The 18,692-nt window shown below is 39.9% G+C and overlaps 1 long non-coding RNA gene across 1 annotated transcript in view; it reads left to right on the plus strand.

Moving 5' to 3' along the window:
• Positions 1 to 17,911, plus strand: part of LOC141810780 (uncharacterized) — a 71,376-nt gene extending 53,465 nt beyond the window's left edge. Inside the window, exon 3 of the long non-coding RNA XR_012600123.1 lies at positions 17,560 to 17,911. This is a non-coding gene — a long non-coding RNA (uncharacterized LOC141810780). The remainder of the gene's footprint in view (positions 1 to 17,559) is intronic.
• The last annotated feature ends 781 nt before the right edge of the window (positions 17,912 to 18,692 follow it).

Genomic DNA, 18,692 nt, shown 5'->3' on the forward strand with positions numbered 1-18,692 from the left:
ATATAATCAGTTGCCTATAACTGTTGGCAGGGAGTAATAAGCAAAGTAATTATATTTCTTCTACAAAAATTAAAGAGTACTTTTTCAGTCAAGGGTTGTGAAGTAGTTAGATCCTTTTGAGATGATGTCATCATTTCAGCTCTCTTAGGATGTCGGGAAGATCTCGAGGAGATGTGTTTTCAATTTTTCACTTTCATTTTTTCACTCTCTCCTTCATGCAACCAAAATATCACAAATAAAATCTGACTTATTCAAACTAGAAAAGCACTCAGAGAGCACAGACCTCCACCAAGCATATTGTGATTGTCACCAACACTTAAGTCCTACTTTAATGTTATACTCCCTTTCAGCAGACTGTCTGCTACAATTTGGTGTCAGTTGCAGGTTTGTTCCATAATTTGTTACCTGACAGAGTTGAAAATGATGATGACGCAGTACATATTTCATATTCTGGATCTTAGTATCCAGAATATTACCAGGATCTGGATCGTACTTTTACATCTGTCAGAAATTATGGTGACCTTGTCTTGTATTGTTTTGCAAAGCAATCTCACCATTTATGGTGGAGTTATATACACATATGGTGAAAACAGCCCTATCTCACAATGATAAATGTTCCTTTAAAAAAATCCTGGATCCAGACGGTGATCCGGATCACCTCAAAAATTTAATCACTTCTTCCTTATCCCATTTTGAACATTTCCTGAAAATTTCATCAAGATCCGTTTGTAACTTTTTGAGTTATGTTGTTCACAGACAAACAAACTCTCCCAAAAACATAATCTCCTTGGCAGAGGTAATAAGCAAAGAAAGTAGAGGAAAATAATAACAATTGAAGAGATAAAGTTAAATCAAGTGCTATTTGCAAAGACAATAGCATAGAAAGAGCAACAGGCGTTGCATGTGTCTTCGTACCTGTATTAAAAGAATCTTGGCTGAGGAAGTATTGAGTATGTGATCTCAGACACGCCTAAGTCCGTCTGATCCATCTGATCAAAGCATCTCCCTTTCTGAAAAGAAATATGACCAGGAGTGGACTTTTCTTCCTGACAATGAGGCTGCATATCTTTTCTACTTCCTCAGGTGAATCTGCGCTGAATTTACACAGTCTCTTCTTTTTCTTTTGTACCTTCACTGAAATATTTGGGTCCAATTTCCACCTCCGGCTTTCTATCTCTCGCCACACTGAAGCTGTTGACAAACACACACCCACGTCCCACACACACACACACACACACACACACACCCTCTGACACAGTAGATTCAAAGACACATTAAAGTGAGCAATAGCAGCCTAACAACACCCTTGCAAAGGTCACGTCAGCTTCATCATCCTAATCATCGAACGCCATCGCCTCCTGTGATTTAGGGTTGCAGTAAAAGCATCACAACCCGCCCAGCCACATCCTTGCCCATAAACGTAGCCATGGCAACAGGGACGTCGGGCTGCCCTTCCGCCGATGCATCTTTGGGATTCTCTGCGCGTCGCTGCAGGGTGACGAGTCAGGCGTAAAGAGTCGATTTAGCTGCGGCATTGGGGAGGCTCGCACATTAGCAGAGAGGAAATAGGAGCCAGCAAATACTTAGTGGGTGATTGGCTCCGCAATAACAGAACACCCCCTTTGGCAGCTCGTCAAGCGCTGCTATACGGATGCCATTACAAACAGGGGGCCATTAGCAGGCAAGCGAGGCTTTGTGAGGCATGTCGCTGCAGCACGTCCTCAACCCCCAGGGCTGCTTTTTAAAGATGTGTATGATCAGCTGTATGCTGATCATCCTGCATGTCTCCAACGAGTGCTGCATTTAGAGAACAGCAGGTTCTCATCCAAGTTCTTAAAGAGAAATTCATGTAAAAAGGTGAAACATGGAGTAGAGGCCTTGTTACACCAAGTCCCCTGTGCACAAAGACGCCGTTCAGGTCAAACATGGGGCACATCGTACATGCAACTCCTCAGAGAATCAGATCAGACTGAGGATAAAAACCTTTATGTTCACCGAGAACTTTAACTGCTCTTTTACTTCCACATGTTGTTCCTATTATGGTTTATTAGCTCTTAATAGCAGCTATTTCAGATTAAGATTTTAAACCATCTTTTCGCTGTAGGCAGCACAGAAACTAGAGCTGCATTATAATGACTCCTTCACTGTAGGGGGGAGAAAAAGTGTATTGTGATTTTTATGCCTCACACAGCGCCAAGGAGCTCTGTATGTAAGTTTGCTGGATCTGCACAGAAGCGCTATTAATATGCAGTAAAATGAAACTGAACCAGTGGTGGGATGAATATTTTATCAGCAAAGAGCGCAGACGTGCTTCTCTCTGTATTCCTTTTTCTTCTTGTGGGGTGAAACGCTGTCAGATGTAATCTGGAGGTTGTAATTTTCTGAGTAAAATAAACACAAAACGCCCGCGGTCACTTTTCAGGCAACAGATTTTCAAGGAGTCAGAGGAGCCTGTTGATGCTGATTTTCTGTTCTGGTGGATTAACTAATCACTCCGTCTCTGTTTTATGAATGAAATGTGGTTTTCGATGGCTGAAACAGTAAACATCTGCCTGGGTGAGAATGAAATATCAGACCATTACTAAGCTGATGGAGTCGCAGCGCATTCCTGGAATAATGGTGATGTTTCGTTGAATACAATACGCTGCATAAACAGAATCTGATTGTAAATTCAAATAAGATGCAAATAAATAAGGCAAGGGGGATATTGAAACACATTTCTTTCTGCTGCTCAGTGCTGATCGGTTTGTGCTTCACTGCGCCGTCAAATGAAAGGGAGGAAAAATCCTCCTCAGCTCCAGTTTGTATCTGCACACATCTGACACTCTGTATTTTCCATGCTGAGTTCATACCTTCTGAAAAAATAAGGAAAAGAGTGAATACAAGAAAAAGCTCCTCAAGCTTCTTGCCAAAGCAGACACACGCTCGTACTCGCCTCTTATGATACGAGAAAGCAGCAAAGCACTATTCACAATGTGTGCAAATACAGAATAAGGAAGAAGACAACCTTTTCTTTTTTACTTTGCAGTTTTTCTTCTGGGATTTTGTGAGTCAGGGACTCAGTGTGTCTCTCATGATACAATACCATACATTATACATTCGCTTTGATGACATTTATATTCAAACAGTTGTTCTGCAACAGCTAATATTTTGTCAGACAAACATGACGAGGCACTTCTTTAGAAAATGAAAATTCAAACCTGCTTACAATTCATTCTCCAACATAAAAGCACAAGTATTTTTTGACTGGCTCTATATGTGAAACTATAACTTGACACAAATCTGAGGTCAATGCACAGACGCCAGTAAATGTAACTTCTTGTCAGGAACAGAACAGGGAGACTAGCCTGATTTGGGGGGTTTGTTTTCTTTAGAAACAGGAATAAAAAGGAGTTTGTTTTGGGGAAAGAAAGTACGACAATCAGGTTATCTGGGAAATTGTTAAACATGTCTGTGAATTGATTCCAGTTACAATCAAGTTAGCATTGTGCCAATTAGCATAACCAGCATTGTGTCTTCTGGTACTTTCCTTTACCTGATTTGACACACAAAGAACAAATTATTTTCAAATTATTCTACTTTTTAAATTTGTGCAACCAAGAAAGTTTTTTGATTATGGTGTGAACACAACAGAACAGCTCCAGCTATGAAGTCCACCTATCGTCTCTTTTTCCCCTCATCTCAGCATCAAAAGATGGACTAAGCTTGAAGTAACTTTAGTTTAAACACGCCACAGGTCAGGTTCAGTCCACATCAGCTGCTCTTAACTATGAAAAACCATGTTAGCCTGGGGACCATTTACTGTTGCTGTGTTTGATTTCACCCGTGTAGTATGTCTTGTCCAGTATCATAGTGGATTCACCATTGCTAAGTTTCGAGTTGCGTCTTGAGTCCTCAGTGTTTAAGCCCAAGTTGAGTCTAAGAAGTCACCAAAGGAAAAATCAGAGTTGAGTCCTTTTACCTGAGTCGAGTCCAGGTCAAGTCCTTAATACCTCAGCCAAAGTCCAGAGTCTTCAGAGCAGGATACAGGGAATTCACCTAGTGGAACTTAAAGTAGCTAACTTTTAGTATATAAATGACGAACAAAGCTAAGAATGAGTTTAGGATTTGCTCAGTAATGTTTAGGAAGTTTATAACATTTCATAACTCAACCAAACTTTGTGGAACCATTGTTTGAGTGACTTTAGAAGCTAACTCGTCGTTATTTAGCAGCTAGCTTATGACAGTGTTATCAACAGTTAAAGTAACATTAACATCACCTTCCACTCACTTCTCTGGGTGCATCCTGAACAGATGTCTGTTAAAGCTTGACGTTGTCCCTGTCTTCTTTTTAACTTCTTAGTTTCACAGCCAACATTCTGCTCTGCATTTGCCAGCGTTAGCTGTAAAATCTTTAAAGAAAACCACACAACCTTTGGCACCTCTTTTGATATCTTTCTACACACTGTTACTGAATGAGACAGACACAGGTTGACAAACACAAGTGACAGCAGTAGCCTGAACACTGATATGTCATAATAAGCTTAAGTTCCCCTAGTCTTTGCCCAAGTCATCATACAGCCAGAGCCTAGTCCAAGTCAAAGTTCAAGTCATCTGCACACAGGTCTGAGTCTGATTCCTAAATATCCAAACTCCAGGCAGATTCGAGTCCGAGTCTTGGACTGAAGTGTCACAACACTGGTATGAAGTCCATCCAACGTCTCATTTTCTCTCATCTCAGCATCAAAACCTCAACTAAATTGAGCATAGCTTTGGTTCGAGTCGGTTCTATCAGCTTAAAGTTTAGCTCATTACCTCAACACATCTAATCAGCAAATAGCTAAATTTTCTCTCTGTTTAAACCACTGCCTGTTGCTGTGTCTGATTTCACCCGTGTAGTATGTGGTTTTGATTGCTGCTCTCGCTGCCTCTGCCTTTAATATAAGGTGTGCTCTTCCCGCCTCAAACTTTGGCCTTCCACTTTGGTACATGAAAAGGCAGGGGGCCACAATACCAAATTCAGCTTATAGATGAAAATAATTGATTCTTCTGAAGAAAGTATCCTGAATGAACTTTTATTTTCTGTTATTTCATTGATTTTAAAAGTGTCTAGTGCATTTCTCAACTTCACTTCTTAAAAGCAGCTACCTCAGAGGCTTATGTATGGAAAGTATTCAGAGCCATATTTGATTTATTTATTAAACTGGTGCAGGGACCATACACAGAGCTGAAATAGCCACATCAGAATTTGACCATAAAAATCCAAAATGGAGGAAATACAGCAGCCTCCCGACTTTACAATTCTATTGCCTGCTTTTTGAATCATTCAACACTTCTGGGGAGAAGTGTGTGTCTCCCTCCTCTGAGGTCCTGTGTTGCTAAACCTCCAGTAAAGCATGAGCTACACACAATGCCTTCTGGGGCCTCTATGCTAAAAATGCATTCATGATAGAGCTGCATGATTTGGATGAAAAGGTCCAGCAAATAGTGTGTGTTATGTTAAATTAGCCGCCTGCCCTGCCCGGTCCAGCTGTGTGCACTTCAATCGTCTCCTCTACCACCCATGAGGTGTTGTATGAACCCCCCAGGAGGGTTTTTTTTTTCTCGCTTTCACAGTCCCGCAGGCACCCTTGCTGACTGGCATCTCATTAGGCGAGCAGGGCGCCAAGCTCGTGCTCGCTCGCCGCCAGACAGGCCACGCCACAGGCTGCATGCTAATTGCAGAGGCGTAGCCGGCATGAGACGACCTTGTATGGCTAAAGAAAAAGGAAGGGAGGCAGAGATGAGGTTGTGTTTAGCGTCTGGTGGGCAGGGGGCTCTGCTCCACAAGCCGCTTTAGTCTCGACCTTGGGCAGGAATGTCAGCCAAGTCTGACCGCTCAGTGAGGGAAGATCAAATTTGAAAGCCTCATTAAAAAAACATAAGCAGAGCGGTGTGTAATATAGAAAGTAAGCACTTTATTTATTGCACTTTGTTATATAACAGTCTGTAATGAGTAAAGCATCACAGTGAGTGACGTTAATTTGCTGCTTATCATAAATTTACTCCATTTTCAAAGCCTGTTCTTTAGTTTGACAACTCATTAGATTCAAAGCTTCAAGAAAAAGTCAGACTCAGATCACAGCCTGACAGTAATTTAGCACATCTGGGTTGTAATTTATACACTTTCACCTTCTGTGACATTAATTTAGAACATACCTCAGCTGTGTGAAAGTTTTAAGGTTGGGTCATCGCTTAAAAGGCTTTGTAAGTTCTAGCTAACATGAAAAAGCTGCTTTATTAACACTGCATTTCAATGCAGATCAAAGAGGTTCCTCTCTTTTGATCTTTTTATCAAACTGCTCAAAGGGATGTGACGATACACTCAACTGAGGACCAGAAACCATACCTTACCAGTTACCAATCAATAAAGTGGCATCCAATATATTACAATACAATATGATGGCATACATCTATACGTAGTACGATGCAAAGTGATCCGATAAGATATGTGTTACAGTGCTGTACAATACTATATGATGGGATCCCAAGCAATACCTTATGATAATATGCATTACAATGCGTGACACAACTTGATGTGCTGCAATACAATGTGATACTATAAAAAATGCTATGATAAAATATAATACTGTGCGATAAAGTACGATACAATACAGCACATTACAATACTGTGTGACACAACACAGTACAATTCATATCATTGAGATGCAACACTGTGTGAAATAGAGACGCACTGATCCCAATCTCAAGGATCTGAACGGGGCTGATTTTGGTGTTTTCTAATTGATCGGTGATTAGTATTTCAACCAAATTTCCTAACCATTCATGTCATTCACGTTAGCCATCATTGAGCAAAAATTGCTGCCAAACACTTATGTGTCAATCAATCAATCAATCAATCAATCAATCAATCAATCAATCAATCAATCAGGTGTATTTATAAAGCACATTTAACAACATCTAAGGTTGACCAAAGTGCTGCACAGTCTTAGAACACAATCAAATAAAAGTAAGTGTTTAAAAAAATAAAAAATAAAAAAGTGTTAAAAGAAAATAAAAAAACAATAAAAACAACAAATAGACAATAAATAACAGAAGAGGACATTGTAATAAATAGACAAAGTAAAAACATGGATGTCTTGCTCAACTAGTTTTAAAAGCCAGTGCAAAGAAGTGTGTTTTCAGTAAGGACTTAAAGCTCTCAAGAGTCTGAGCTGTTCTGATATAAATGACGTGACTGATGTATCAGTGTAAAGTAGTGCTCTGGATTCACCCAACAATGTAAAGTTGATAAGAGAATAATAAAATCAGACTTGGTACATTGATGAGGAACAGCAGCCACGCTTAGCTTACAGAAAATACGTGCACAACCAGACACATTAAAGCAATAACATCTTCCTTACAGTCCCAAACAGTATCTCTCCTGTGTCATACAGTTCAACAAAGCGAAAAAAAAAAAAAAAAACCTGGGACAGTCTGTTAGCTTAGCATTGGCAACCCAGTGGAAATAAGTTAAACTAGAAAGTGAAAACAGTCACACAGCCACATATTTGAATACATCCAATATCCTTTTCGCAAAGCATCCAATACGACTAAAGCCCTTTGCACACCAAAAGCGACGCGAATAAACGGCACGAAATTACAAAAAATTTGGAGGTGTCATATTTAATCTCCGCAGCTATTCTCCTCCAAACGATGTCTCTGTAATCGTTGTCTTTGTAGTCATTATCTCTTTTGCCGTAAAGAACCAGGTGCTGGGACGCGAAAACACAGAATTAGTGTTGAATGTTTTGGTATGTGACAACAAGAGTGTTGATTGGTCAGATGGGTACTTGTCCTAAGAAAAACATTGGAAAAATCAACCTCAGCCGAAATAATAAAAGCCGCAATTTCGCTCAGGGAAAGAACGTTGCTGGTGTGAAAGCTTGCATTGAATAACAGTGCTGTCTCTGTTGTCCATGGTATGTCCTGCTGTTCAGACACTTGGTTTCACATCCCTCCTCACTAGAGCTGTACTGCACAGTCTGTGACAACATGTGAGGTGATTTAAACATGATGTGATCAGTTTGACATCAGACGTTTGTTCCTTGTTGCTGCTGAGCCTCGCAGCACACTGGATCAGTTCCTTTACTTTCCAGTTCGGGATGATTCAGGTTACCTGAAGTTGTAATCTTGTTTGTGGCAAAATAAACGTTTCAAGTTAGTGTCTGATATTTACTTTAATAGTCTCATATCGCTTGTGAGAGTTGTGTCCAGGGCAGCCTTGGATTCAAGTGCACAAGTTCAGGGGCCTCATACAGGAGAGCATGTAAAACAGATTAGATGACTATAACATCAAAAGTAGCTGGACTGAGTTAAATGGAATTAATAAGCTCAATACATATTTTAGATATTATTATTTATCTTATCTCATCTTTTGGTTTTTCTCTGTCTCTGATGCCAGTTATTTGGAAACCCTGCGAATTGCTTCATGCTGCCAGCTCGTCTTCAAGCCCACATTCAGCTCCAGATGTAACAACGTTGTATGAAATCAGTCACAGGCAGATAGCAGCCCCTGCTGTCCAAAAGTGGTACTGCAAAACATTTTTCCATCTCTTCAATTTGAATGGTCGCGTATTTGTTCCAGTCTTTAACTAGCACTATGAACCATGTTAACGTCAATTCACTGAACTTTTTTTTACAACTAATGAGGAAGTCTGGAACATTTTCTGTGTAGTATTATTTCCAGAGACGCCACATTTATCCACCAAGAATGAAAAGTTTCTTTTAACAGTCAGTGATACCAAGCAGAGCCAGACTCACATGGGGACATCTGAGGCATCTGGGGGGAAAAAAGGGATAAAGGAAGAGACAGAAAAAAGAGAGCAGCTTGATCTCTGACATGTGTTTTTCACACGTTGAACCCCGTCTGGCTCTATCTGAAAATTCATCATAACCTCTACGGTCCAATAACACAACCTTTTTGGGGCAGAGCACACTCCTCTGACGGGTTTTTCTCAAGCAGCCAAACTGGTAGAGTCCTGCAGATTGAATTCCAGCCGATGAAAAAGACACGTAAACACTGAGGACGGAGGGAAAAGGACAGAGAGGTTCTCCAAAAAGGTCAAAAACGGCCCACACAGTCGTAGCAGTAAAAGTGATCGGTGGCCTGTCACAGAAAACAAAGCTTTTGTTTCTTTCTAATACCTGAAACTTAATTTAGTTCCTCCCAATAAAGACTATAAAGACTGTATTGTGTGGGAGGGAGAGGGACATAGACACACACTGAGAGAAAGAGGGAGAGACCGCGGTGTTCTGTCTGTTTTAGTGCCATTAGTTCCTCCCTGCCACTCATTGATAAAGAGGCGCTGCCATCAGCCAAACCAGCCATCTCCTTCAGTCCTCATTAAAATGTCGTCATATTAAAAAATAATTTCAGGGCCTTTGCTGATGAGCGTTTTATTGCCTTCATGAAAATGTTCTCACTTCAGAGTCGACGGGAGAGAGAAAAGCTTCAATGAGTAATGAAAGCGGGGAGGGAGAGGAAGAGGAAGGACAGAGGAGATAAGGGTGATTGGTTGCAGACTTGGGAGGACGGTTTCGATATTTAGACGATTAATAATTTCTTTTCTGAGCTGATGACGTAAACATGCTTTTCTTTACAGTCAAGAACGTACACACGCTGAGAATAATGAGGCTTTATCTTGTTCAGTGACCTGAAAATTAGATTAAATTATCTCTATTACAGGAAACTTTAAGAAGGACCTTCAATGTCAGCAGCAGCTGGGTCAAAGCTAAAAATGAGCAGTTATCTCAGCAGTTTGCATCATTTAAGAAACCACCTCTAAGTAACTACATTAAAAACATTTTCCTGCACAATGTCATCACTTACAAAGCCAAAACTTTTGAAGCTCCCTCTACTGACTGGTTTTTGCATAAGTCATAAAGATCATCTCCTTCTTATTGACGAATAGGAAATGTGTCAAACTTTAACTCAAAATAAAAAGCAATTATTTCTTTCTATAATGATCTGTTTTCATGCTAAATCATGTCAGAGTGTTTTTGTTGTTTTTTGTTGTTTTTTGACAGACGATGTAATGCAATGATTCATGGCTCTGTTTACAATGTAGGTTTGAATATGGAAAGGGGAAACTCATTAAACTGTTCCCCTTTTATGAGGCTACTGCTTGAAAATGACATGCCAAGGATACCTGGGGTACATCTCTGGAACTACAAGCTGCACCAATGGAGGATTCCTTTCCTTGTGTAAAAAAAATAAGTGACTTTACAATAAATTTTCCCTTTAAAAATATGCATCAGAAGCCCCAAAAATGAAACAAACCATAGAACAACATCTGGACATTACCAGCAAGAAATGCTAGGCCGTTAGCATAAAGCAAGTAGAAATTACAGAGGATTTAGTAAAGAGATGTGTCTGCATCCACAAGTTTGTCACAGCTGTGCCATTTAAAGTTTCTGAAGTACCAGTGCAAAATTATTTTTATGTCATTCAAACACCACTATGGGTGTATAAAAAAAAATCTCATTTTGGAAAAAATAAAAATGAATTAAAAAAGATTAAGTAATAAAAGGAAGATGATATTTAACTGCAGATTATGTCTCATCCCCTTTGTTGTGGAGAGACCTCAAAGTCCCCCAATCAGGAACTTGGGGCTTAAAATGTTAAACTTTTTTTTTTTTTCATTTATAACAGAAGTAATTTTTTGGCTTGATGGGGCCTTAATCTGGAGTGGACAGAACAGTGGATAGAACAGGAAACTAGAGTAGGGCGTGACATGCAAGAAAGGTGCCGAACACAGGACACATTTTGAGAGCTGGCATCATGGGGAACAAATCACAGACAACTTAGCACCACAATCCATAAATTTATTTCTAGGACATTTTTGCTTTGTTGATAGCTGAAAAGAGACAGGAAACAGGGATAGCAACAAAAGATCCAGGTCTGGAGTCAAACCAGCAACCACACTGTGACAAGAACTATACTCTCTTTATTTTGTGATGCCCTTTGACTGCTTATAAATGGAGAATGGAGACTCATGTCCATCATTATACTCAGTCTGTGGATGGCGTCATTTGTTAAAGTATTCTTTAGGGGAAAATTTAACTATGTTAGAAAGGAAACTGAAGATACAGGAGTAGAAAGTGGGGACAATGTGCAGTAAAGGGTCCAGGCCTTGCCTTTAAATACAGGATGCAGCACCTCTAATTCTGTAATAATGGATGAGAAACTAAACCTGTAACAGTGTCAAATATATCACATTATGTCTGTCAAGATAACACTTAAACTCACTGAAGCACCTGTGAGTTTTTAAATGATTGTGATTCGTATTACAGTAATAATAATATAATAGTAATAATAAACTTTATTTATATGGCGCTTTCAAAAACACTGTTACCAAGTGCTGTACAAAATGAAGCAAACAATGGAAAAGATAAACGAGAAGAAATGAAAGAGAAGTAAAAGAGAAATAAAAAAGAAATAAAAGAGAAATGTGAGGAACTAAAGAAATTATAGCATACATATATATATATTAAAGGCTAAAAAGCACCACCAAATAAAGGAAAAGAAGACATCAGAAAAATAAATGAATAAATAAATAGATAAGAATAAAAACAGATTAAAACAGATTGAAACTGCAAAAGATAAGAATTTAAGATTCTTTCCCGTGTTCTGTGAAACAAAAAAAATGAAAGGTAAAATGAAAAAAAATTAATACATCATTTCGACAATTAAAATAGGCTGAGCCAGAATCTCTTGTAAAAGCACATTGATAAAAATGTGTCTTTAAAAGAGATTTAAAAGAGGACAAAGTGGCTTAAAACAATAAAATAATTTAAGCATTAAAAAGGTACAACAGAAGATTTAAGTTCTTCAAAATTGACACAAAAGTGCAACAAAAAAAAATAAAAAAATACAACATATCTGGTGATGTTGACGGGTCTTATAGATCACTACCGTGTTGCTCTCCAAAAAAAGTGGGCATGGAGTCAATTTTCTGATGTGCCAAAAACGCTTCAGCAAGCACTTTTTCATCACCCAGACCCATGAAACAGACACAAACAATTGTCTATCGTACCTCGACTACGGAAGAAAAGCTGAAGCAGAGGAGTGAGACAGTTACCGCAGAAAGCATCTCATACCTGCACACTTTGACATTCACATTGTGAAATCTTGTTAATGACACCACAGCCTGTAGTTGCTGTATAAGAGGAGTTAAAAAAAAAAATCAGACGATCCATCAGAAAGTCTTCTCTCAGATGGAAACTGATTCATCCTCTTGGTCTGTTTGTGTGTCTCACTCGGCTTTCCAGCGCTGACACGTTGATGATTTGTCACTCAGATAATGAAAACCCATACAACAGCATGCATACATAATATTTGCAGTAAAAGCTGAAGAGAAAACTGATGATCTGAAGTGCACCAGCTCCTGCTGCACATCCATCCGGGATGTAAATTTAATGCCACCATATGCTGATGTTTTCAGGCGGCAGCGTTGATTAAGTGACTCTGTTGTGTCTGATGAAGAAGTTAAAGTTTTGCACCATTTGTTATCTCACGGCACGCTATCTTTCTCTCTCTGTGTCCTGATAATCAAGTCTCTATTCAAAGGGGAGTGAGGAAACATTAGCACAGTGTAGATTCTTTATTTCCCTGAGCTGTGTGTTTTCCTTATTAGATATTTTAATTGTAAATAGAAACTCAATCTATTAATGCGGGGAAATGTGAATTAAGAGGGGAAATTAAAATACACATGAACAGACTGAGCACACAAACGCGCCACTCCTATGAGAACGTTCACGTCCCAGCAGAATATACACATAACCACTTGATTGGCCCCCAGGGATGTAATATCTATGCTTTAATTTCACATAGCAAGTAAGCATATCCTGTTACAAGCCATTACAAGAGTCCAATGCCAGGCGCTGTGTTTGTTATGCTCTCATTTTATATCCTCGCTTCACAGGATTTGGCTCTGTTTGAGATGAGATGAAAAGATCTGTGCTATTTGGGTTACAGCGAGAGCTTCTTGTCTTGCAAAATTTACTCACATAATTAAAAATAATCAGTTAAAAATAACTCCAGTGACTCAGAAGTGGGAGAAAGAAAGTTCCGGAGATGTAAAGTAGATGTATCTAACTGCTTGGCGTGTAGTAATCTATATTTGGGTGTTTTTTGGCACCGCAGCGGCTGCTGGACAGAAGCATTCATTTCCCACCCCGCATGGCTCTGGGCTGATTCTCGCACCAGTCAAACTGTTGCTCGTGGATCTGAGTTTTGTGGTTGTAACACGGACAGAAGGTGCCAAACCGATGTGAGGTCATTACTCATCCCGCTGCATACTGAGAGCTGGGCAGAATCAGAAAGCCAGCAGAAATGTGCCAGTCAAGACGCGCCAAGGGTGGAAGAAGAGTTCAGACTGTTTCAGTGAAATAAAATCAGATGGTTTAAAACTTCGACATGTGGAGTCAACTCAATGAACTTGTTTTGTGGGAGGAACTCGGATATTTCATGCCAGCCTACAACAAACTCAGCCAAAACATGTCAGTCAGTTAAATCCACATTGATTTAGTTCATTTTAAATGTACAACTTTGCAATTCAAAGCACAAAAGGTGAGAAGAAAAAAGAGCAGAGCAGTCGAGGCTGAAGCAGAAGTCGAGAGTCCCATTAGTCCAGTCCAGACTAATGGAACGTGTTGGAAACTTAACCGACTACAGTCCACTGCCGTCAGACTCCGACCATCATTAGCACAGTTATGATCCACAGTTTCCTGATCCTTCCGCTCCGTGTGTAATGTCCTTAAAACTTTGTCCAAGTATAGCAGCCTTTTCTGAGTCAAGCCTTGAGGCTCAGTCTGGGTGTTTCAGGAAGGGGCCCATCGGTCAGCCGCAAAGATTAACACCTCCAGGGTTTCCATGACACCAGAATTTTAGAGTTCCTTTTTTTCCCCTGATACTCAGTGGAATCAGATATCTTCCTAATTAGATGTCATTGCATTAAAATGGACTCAGTAGCACTGATAGCAAACAGAGTAACTGAGCAAAGACCCACATTTGACATTCTGGAGAAAAACCGATTTCCTGTTTCACTGCTTTGTTTTCATCAGCAGTGCTTACTCTCTTAATTTTGTCTCTATGTAGTTTTTTTTATAAAAATTAGAAAGATGACTGAAGATCTTTGTTTTGTTTTGTTTTTGTTTTGTTTTTTGTTTTTTTTTGTACTTTTCTCCTAATTTTGGTCTGATTTAATGTACAATGACCAAAGACTGGAGGTTACCAGTCTGCCTCTGTTGTTAAATTGCACCCCATGTACAGAGACTGAAATCATCAAAGAGCTTGATGTCATTTCCCATTCTTCCTTTAATTTCCAACGCTACCCATATTCTTATCTTCTCTTCAAATTAAGGCATAAAAGTATCAAAAATTCTGAAGATGATCGATTTTAAACCTAGTTTCCAGGAGTTTTGAAAGATAAGTGAACAATGTAGCAAAATTGAAAATAAAACTGCTACAAATCTAAATAAAGCTAAAAAGAGGTGCTGGAATCACTCACCTTGGCCCATCTTTTTCCATTAAGAAACACTTAAATGATCAAAGTGGTGATAGAGGAGGAAGTGTGCATCTGTTGCTTGTATGGGTGTTTGGAAAATAAAATCACTGTTTGTATTAACAGTGTCAGTATTGAGGGGTAGCAGCAGACGTCTCAGCAAATCTACTCCAGTAAAAGGTGTTTTTAAGAGGCAACACTTAGTAGCAATAGTTAGCCAAGTAGTATTAAGCTCCGTTTCCACCAATTGGTTCACTTCTGTTTAGCCGCGTTTCCACTAAGCAGTCTGGTCTGATCCAGTACGGTTTGGCACGGTTTGGTACAGTTAAGCCTGATCCTGATTCTTTTGACCAATCAATGGTCTGCAGTGTTGTAGCTCCACCTTCCGAGAGGGGATTGGTTCAGTCTGGCACCCATACAGAAGGGTCTTAAAAAGTGGGACGGCTCGTCTCGGTTATTCGGCGATCTGTCCCGGGATAGGTCAGTGGAAACGCCACAAAATGTGCGCAGTACCGAGACAAACCGAACAGGTCTGCTTGGTGGAAACGCCGCTTTTGTCTTGGTATGGCACACATTTTATGCCGTTTCCTCTGACTAATCCTGGGACAGATCCCCAAATAATTGAGACAAGCTGTCCGCCTTTTTGGGACCCTTCTGTTGGGTTTGCCAGACTAAACCGATCTCAGAAGGTGGGGCTACAACACTGGAGTTAGTTGATTAGTGGAAAGAATCGTCATTCACCGTGTGCAACAGCAGCTGTATTTCTCCTCGCGGCACACAGTCTTCTCTGAAACAAAGCTTGATTGCACTTTGTAACAAAGAGCCACATGGAAATCACAAAGAAGGTTTCCCATAGTTGCTCTTTGTTTACTTTGTTGTGTTTTTCTTCTTCGTTGGATTTATCAGCAGGGTACACTTTGTAGCGCTGCTATGGCATCACACTATTATTTTACCAAACCGTACTGATCTAAACCGGACTTTCTGGTAGAAATGGGGCTTTATTGTCAAGACTGATCATGTCAGGTGGAGGTTGGTGTTGGTTGATCAATCAAACATTGTGATTAAATCCACAAAAATAACAACATTTTTAATCTGCAACTTTTAATATATCCATAACTTCAGTATGGCTTTGCTTCCATCCAACAAAAAGACGTTGACTCTTTGCTAAGTTGCTTTTATGCCCAACCAAACCTTAACCATCAAGTTGTCAGAAGGTTAAATTCATTCCTCTCCGTTAAAAGCAAAGAATAAAGAGGCACAAATGTAGAAATGAAGCAAACAGACCTTAAATTTGCAGTTGATTGTAAGAAAAAAAGTCGATATATGACTTGTGTTTCCTCCACTGACAGGGGAACTACTTCTTCATTTTCTTAAGCGAGTGAAGAATGTTTTAAAAGAGGAAATACTGGCTCATATCTACCTTAAAAGCATCTTTTTTTTACGCTTGTAATGTGGCGTGATAAATACCGCGTTCCAGGGGGATGATGTTCATTTGTGACATCCTCATTTCATATTCTCACCAGTTGGGCATGGGCTCAGATTTGAGGTGTAATATGGGCCTGCCAAATCAGCGGTAGTCCCATTACTCATCCCCCTCTGCGCTGTCTCCTGGCTCGTGCTCCGGCGCTAATGCAGATTACAGGGATATATGAGGGCTATTTTGTTCGCTGCGGGGTGGAAACGATCACAGGCACCCCCATCCCTCTCTGATGCACGCCTCTACATCTGTTCACCCCCCCTCTACGTAAGCCTATCTGGAGATCCATCAGAGCCCCCTACCCCATGCTCTTATCGGATCTGAGGCCGCCTAATCTATCGCTCATCAATTATAGATGCTATGTGTAAAAAATTGGGTCACTAAACCCACAGCTGTGGATCTTCTGGGACACAGTTTGGTGAAGTGATTAGTGGCTTTAGTTTAGATACAGTTTGTGCACTTTACACGTGTTAAATGGTGCATTCATGATCCATGAGTATCGGCCTAGGAAGAAGGATAACACGTCACTTTTTGTCTCGTAATGATGATGATGCTCTAACTTCATTTCAGCAAAGTAGAGAAAATTACTCCGCAGACTTTTTACGGTCATTGTGGGATTTTGCAGGTGGAAATCCACGCAGGTGCCAATGCTCATAATCGATAAGCCAATTTTTTTTCCTGCTGTAAGACAATCCAACATGATAAATGAGATTAAGCGCTCGAAATCCCCTCACAACTTCAACTCATTTCCAACCTGCTCCCTGACGGTGACGCTCAGACGTATTATTCAAATATCCAATCTATTCCATGACCAGGACCCGTCCAAAAGTACCCCCCACTTTAATCCTTATGCAAGTCTCTTCTCATGTGTTGGGTAAATAGACCATTCATCATATTATTGGGCTTTTTACAGCTTGACTGTTTGAGCGATCTGTCTCTCAAACTGCTTCTCTCCCCAGCAGCCCCATCAATCACTTTTCAATGAAGATGTCACAGCTCATTGTGTGCAGAGTTATCCCAAACACTTTCAGATGACAAATTAAAAGCTGAACTTTTTATTTTTTTTCCTAAAGATGGTTCTGCTTTCTTAAATGTGTCCACATGCCGGCAGCCATATGCTTCATTTAGGTTTTCCACCTACTGTCAACAATTTTCACCTCAGCAGAGATGTTAGCAGGTGCGGGGTTTCGCTCACTATTAACTTTTCATTAGGCAAAGTAAACCGCACCAGTCATCACAAGCGTTCGCTGCTCAACATGGGACGTAATTGGTGCGAGGTTAATGGCTAATTTATGTTGTGTGTGTGAGTGAAATCGCAGTGAGAGCTCTTTAAGGAGGGAGGAAAACTTTCTGGAAGACTGACATCTCTCAAAAGATCGACAGGCAAAGTTTTTATCAGTGAGCAAACAAAAGATAATCATCCTTAATCTAATAATGAAGCTATAAGATTACCTCATTAAGTAACCAAACAACCACAGCGTTCTCTGAATTCTTATTATGTCTCTGAGAGAAGCTCACGCCTCCTCTTTCTCCTCTTTCTCTCTGTTTCTGTCACAGGATCCTCGACGCACAGATCTGCGGCACCAGGAGTCGGGACGCTTCCTCGGCTGCCACAGAAACGTGTTTCAAAGTGCAGACGAAAGAGACAGGGAATTGCATTTGATCCCACGCACACTTGCATGAATGCTTGCTCATCATACTTTCCCCTCCTGAAAAAAAAAAAAAAAAATCCTCCATTACGTTTCTCCTTGACGAGCTTATTTAGTGCTTAGTGTCTGAATCACAAGGTGGACCAAAGAAAATGAGCTGCTTAGCCCAGACGTTTGCAGATTACCAAATACATTAGTGGTGCGTGAAGCAATTAGGTGGTTGGAGAAGTTTTAAGATCAAGAAAAAGTCAAACAATCCTACAGTCAGGGGAAAGAAGAGAAGCAGTTGATGTTTAAATAATGTGGAAAGACTCATTTAGATGAAGTTTAATGCAATACTGAATAGAAATCGACTGATGTGCTTTTTTCAGGGCCGATACTGATACAGATAATCAGTAGTCAAGGAGGCGATATTCATTTGCAGTAAAAGTCAAAATATTAACGTCAAAATTCAAATAACACTTAACTTTATTTAAATGCCTTTAAACACATGTTTACCAAACTCAGGCCCAGCAGCATGTCATACAAAGTTAAATAAAAGCTTTAAAAAATAGATAGCTTCCCAAAGTTGTCTACAGTAAGTTAAGTTTTCCAAAAATTGGCCCTGCGCTAAACCAGTCAGATGGTACTGTGGGTAGGGATGGGAATTAAATACTTTTATACCAAGTGAATTCTGTCAAAAGTACCAGGAACTGATATACGTAAAGTCAAAAGTTACCATGTTTAGGTACCTAAACACATCCTTGTGACTGTGAGGGAGAGGAAGAGAAGGCGATTTTCCATGCTGGACATGAACACAGCATTGCAAGGTTATGTATTGAAGAATAGATATGTTAAACTAAAAAAATGTGAGGTTTCATAATTAAACAAATTGATATTTTTTTACCAGATGAACTGACAAAAGTACCAAAAATTGGTACCGTTGAGTACTGGTACCGATTTTTGGTACCAAGTATCAGCACTGTATCGTTTCCAATGTGAAAGGTACTCATCCCTAACTGTGGGTGGGACAATCCTGAAGACAGAGTCGTGCGGCTGCAT

The sequence above is a fragment of the Halichoeres trimaculatus genome, unplaced genomic scaffold (assembly GCF_033239565.1).
Source record: "Halichoeres trimaculatus isolate MK-OKI-2021-1 unplaced genomic scaffold, fHalTri1.1 fHalTri1_scaffold_21, whole genome shotgun sequence".
NCBI lineage: Eukaryota > Metazoa > Chordata > Actinopteri > Labriformes > Labridae > Halichoeres > Halichoeres trimaculatus.